The sequence below is a fragment of the Xyrauchen texanus genome, chromosome 27 (assembly GCF_025860055.1).
Source record: "Xyrauchen texanus isolate HMW12.3.18 chromosome 27, RBS_HiC_50CHRs, whole genome shotgun sequence".
NCBI classification, from domain to species: Eukaryota; Metazoa; Chordata; class Actinopteri; order Cypriniformes; family Catostomidae; genus Xyrauchen; species Xyrauchen texanus.
The window spans coordinates 39,185,166-39,190,575 of record NC_068302.1 but is presented as its reverse complement, the minus strand read 5'-3'; positions in this window follow the sequence as shown (position 1 = coordinate 39,190,575).

The following is a 5,410-nucleotide window of genomic DNA, read 5'->3' as shown; positions in this document are numbered from 1 at the left end:
CAGGCCATCACCAACTACAGGACAACATCAGTTGCCTGTGACAAAGATGCCTCCCTTCCAGATCGCGCTGAACGACTTCTACGCTCGGTTTGAAGTGCAGAACGACGTGATGGCGAGGAAGTCCACCCCTCCTCCCAACGACCAGGTGCTCTGTCTTACCACGGCAGATGTGAGGAAAACTCTACGTAGAGTCAACCCACGGAAGGCTGCTGGACCAGACAACATTCCTGGCAGAGTGCTCAGAGGATGTGCAGACCAGCTAGCAGATGTTCTTACCGACATCTTCAACATCTCTCTGAGCAGCGCCGTTGTTCCAATGTGCTTCAAGGCCACCACCATCATCCCCATGCCAAAGAAGTCTTCAGTGTCCTGCCTCAACGACTACCGTCCCGTTGCACTTACACCCATCATCATGAAGTGCTTCGAGAGGCTCGTCATGAGGCAGATTAAGACCCAGCTGCCCCCTCACTAGACCCACTGCAGTTTGCGTGATCGTTCAAACCGTTCAGCGGACGATGCCATCACCACAACCCTCCATCTGGCCCTCACCCACCTAGACAATAAGGACTCATACGTTCGAATGCTGTTCATAGATTTCAGCTCAGCATTCAACACAATCATTCCCCAGCACCTGATTGGAAAGCTGAACCTGCTGGGCCTGGACACCTCCCTCTGCAACTGGATCCTGGACTTCCTGACTGGGAGACCTCAGTCAGTCCGGATCGGGAACAGCATCTCCACCACCACCACACTGAGCACTGGGGCCCCCCAGGGCTGTGTGCTCAGTCCACTGCTGTTCACTCTGCTGACTCACGACTGTGCAGCAATGCACAGCTCGAATCATATCATCAAGTTCGCCGATGACACGACCGTGGTGGGTCTCATCAGCAAGAACAACGAGTCAGCATACAGAGAGGAGGTGCAGCGGCTGACGAACTGGTGTAGAGCCAACAACCTGTCCCTGAATGTCGACAAAACAAAAGAGATGGTTGTTGACATTAGGAGAGCACAGGGTGAACACACTCCGCTGAACATCGACGGCTCCTCTGTGGAGATCGTCAAGAGCACCAAATTTCTTGGTGTTCACCTGGCGGAGAAACTCACCTGGTCCCTCAACACCAGCTCTATCACCAAGAAAGCCCAGCAGCGTCTCTACTTTCTTCGAAGGCTGAGGAAAGCACATCTCCCAACCCCCATCCTCACTACATTCTATAGAGGGACTATTGAGAGCATCCTGAGCAGCTGCATCACTGCCTGGTTTGGGACTTGCACCGTTTCGGACCGCAAAGCCCTGCAGAGGATAGTGAGGACAGCTGAGAAGATCATTGGGGTCTCTCTTCCCTCCATCAAAGACATTTACAAAAACACTGTATCCATAAAGCAACCAGCATTGTGGACTGACCCCACACACCCCTCACACAAACTCTTTACCCTCCTCCCGTCTGGCAAGAGGTACCGAAGCATTCGGGCCCTCACGGCCAGACTGTGTAACAGCTTCTTCCCCAAGCCATCAGACTTCTCAATACTCAGAGACTGGTTTGACACACACACGTGTCCTGAGTTGCACTTTAATAACTGTCACTTTATAACTGTCTGCTACCTCAATAACTGCTATGTGCATAGAACACTATCTCATAGTATGTTATGTTTACATTTTAGAAACTGTCATCTTTTTGCACTACTGAGTACTGGTCGGTGCTGCACTGTGTCTATTGTCCTGTTCATTGTCAGTAATTTGTTGTACTGTCCTGTACTTTTTGCACATGTTTGCACATGCACTTTATATAGGTATATATAGGTAGTTTATATAGGTATTTTATTTCGTTGTGTAGTCTCATGTGGTCCTATGTTGGTCCTTTGTTGTTTTTATGTAGCACCATGGTCCTGGAGGAACGTTGTCTCGTTTTGCTGTGTACTGTACTAACTGTATATGGTTGAAACGACAATAAAAACCACTTGACTTGACATCATGTAATTAATTTGTAGCCCTAATCATAATATTCAGATGCAGCAGCAAGTTATTTCTATGCAAATGTGATGCTTTTTACCAGTCAAACAAGATAAGCTGAAATGGCCTTCTTGTACCATAGACTTTGTTTATATGCAAAACACAACTTTGTTGAAATCTAAGCAAATATCAGGCACTTACTAAACAAATGAAGAGCCTTTGCGATTTCAAAATAATGGATTCAATTCGATTTACTTTAGGTTCAACTGGCATGCCATAAGATAGCCTTCAGCAGTCTGTGAAAGGTCAGCAGTGACGTAGGAGCATACTTACTTTCACTAAGGGCTAGTTTGCCAAATATTACCCTTAGGGTGTCTATCATGCCAATATTACAGCATCGTACACATTTAGTCCAAGTGAAAAAGAGGTTTAAAACTGAATATCCAGGTTCAGGGGCCACCTGATCCACAGTGACCTTGGATGGGCCGTTGTTGTTTAGATCCTTGAAGATGGACAACACAACACTGGCCTCCAGCATCATGTCTTCCACAATGAAGGAAACAGGCCTGAAAGACAGCGCAGACACAAACAACAATTAATCCTCTGGTCTAATTAAGAAAGTTTAAATACAATTGCATCAACATGTACACTGGACTGTTACTTTATGACTTCAGACTGAATATATGAGGGTTTGGTCAAATCAAATGGTGGCTTACTGTCCAGCTATGCCGAAGTGACCAGACACTGGAACACCAAACGAACAGCCCCTAAAAAAACATTTAATCACTATTAATAATAGGCCTATTCATTTAAATCAATCTTTGAGTCATCAATATTAAGATCTGTTTTCCTGGAAGAGCTAGACTGTAAATTTAAATATTTGACATATGCTGTAATATTTTTATAAAATTGGCTAAAGGTTTAGTGTATACTAGCAATAGCATTAAGGCCTCAAAGTTAACATATGGACTATAAGCCACAAAAATCATATTTTAATTTCATTGGGTTGTCACCCAGAGGAAGCCCTGCACCAATATTGAAGAATTAAGACAAGTCAAAACAGATTTGTGCATGGTATTATACGCAAGGGACACACTGATCCGTACAGATGTATTTGACCCCTTTTTTAAACCACGTGAGGAGAAGGTCAGTCATGTGTGTCCAGTCCAGAGTGTGCTATCCAGCACTGTAACACATTGTGACAGGTTAGCTGGTCCAAGAATCTGTGCAACTGCATCAATGACTGACACAAATACACTGTGGCCTGCCGAAACATGATGCCATGTAGCCAAAATGTGTAGGTGAAATGTGTTGGTACTTCAGGGGCATATTTCAGTACCACTAGACTTTCCTGGAAATCAGGGTCAAAGGTTGAGCGATAATATACAAGATGAGCTTGGGGATTTGTTTATCCTGGATGAATTACAATTTAAAAATCACGCCAGATCAAATTTGAACAGCTCGTGTCTAAGTTGTTATGGATTTTACATATTACATGTAACATGCAGAAGGAAGTAAACAATTAATTGGTGATCTGAAGTTTATATGGCACATTAAAGAGATAGTTAATCCAAAATGAAAATTCTGCCATCTCTCACTGCCATGTTGTTCCAAACCCAAACCCTACGTTAGGCAGAATCCCTGTCACCATTCACTTTCATTGCATATTTTTTCTTCCATACAATGAAAGTGAATGGTGACTGAAGCTAACATTCTGCCTAACATCTCTTTGTGTTCTGCAGAACAAATAAAGTCATACATGAGATTGAGTAAATCAAGGCAAGTCATTTTTATTTTTATAGTGCATTAATAATCAGGGATGCAAACTCATGAGAGGTGAAAAAGCTGAGAAAGTAGTTTGCTGTATTTAAAGCTTTTAAAGTGTTTAAGCTTAAAGTAACCCTTTCAAGTGATTTTAATAAGGAAAAAATAGAAAAATGTACCACAACAACTGGGCAAATTAGCTTCAGAAAAGGTGACTTTAGCCATAAGGTGAATAGTTTTCATCCCTAAATAATACACTTCATTTCAAAAGTAGCTTTACCAAAAATCCTACTGTAATACCTTAAATGTATCAAAGCCCCCAGTGAAAACCTTTATGGAAACCATCTTTGTCTTTAAAAATGATAATGACAGAAATGTCTTTTTTTGGGCAGAACTATCCCTTTAATGCTGAATATACCTAAAGTTTGAGGCTGAGCAGATGTTGAAAGAACACTGCAGTCCACCGCACATGCATAACATACATTCTTTGAACTCGCTTGGGTGAATACGATATGCACAAGGACTAACGAACATCCAGGACAGAAATAAGTCCCAATAAAAAGTTATATGGGCAGATCCTCAATACACTACACAGATGTCCAGCTCTATTAAAAACATTCTACAGGAGGAGTTAAGGACACACAGAACTTGCACACATATCCTGTGTAAAAACATTGCATGCTCAAGTCTCACCCTGAGTACTTTGAGGCAGAAGGTTACGGCTGAATCCACTCCAACCTGAAAATAGTCAAACTCCTACAGGTACAGTGATAGGTCAGTGTTCATGCCTTTAATACAGCCTGATTAATTAATTAATGCAGTTCTGCACTATTCAACACCTGCATGTTTTGTCATTTAACATTAGCTTCAGTGGTAGCACCACTTGGGGCAGTGGTGGCTCAGTGGTTGAGGCTCAGGGTTACTGACCAGAAGGTTGGGGGTTCAAGCCCCAGCACCACCAAGATGCTACTGTTGGGTCCTTGAGCAAGGCACTTAACTCCAGGTTGCTCCGGGGGGATTGTCCCTGTAATTAGTGCACTGTAAGTTGCTTTGGATAAAAGCGTCTGCCAAATGCATAAATGTAAATGCAACATTACATTTCTCTCCAGCAAATGGATTTGAAACAATAATACTTTTAAGACTCATGCCATTATATGATATTTATATATTATGATAGCAGAATAGGTCTTCAAAGTAACTTTAAGAGATTATATGGAAAGACTGACCTCTTCTTGTGAAATGTGGAAATGCACCATAATGTCACCGAATAGTCTAAAATGCAAACAATAAAGGATGAAGTTAACATAACATTAATACTACCTTTAAACTAAGGCTAAATTAAAGGGATAGTTCACCCAAAAATGAAAATTCAGTCATTGTTTACTCACCCCAGTGTTGTTATAACCCCATATGACTTTATTTCTTTTTCTTAACAAAAAGGGAGAAACTGTGAAACAAAAATTGTGTTCAGTGATGTCATACAATAGGAGTTTATGGTGAGCACCTCCTCAAGCTTCAAAAGAACACAAAAGTGTAATTCAGAATTCTAATAAATTATTCATGAGACTCATGATTGTTATGAAAGAAACAAACTGAAATCGAATGTATTATTTAGTGAAAATGTTCACTGACCGTTGATCTCCTGTGTGCGGTCACGATAGGGCACGAGAGCAACAGTTCACGCAGCCTCACTACATT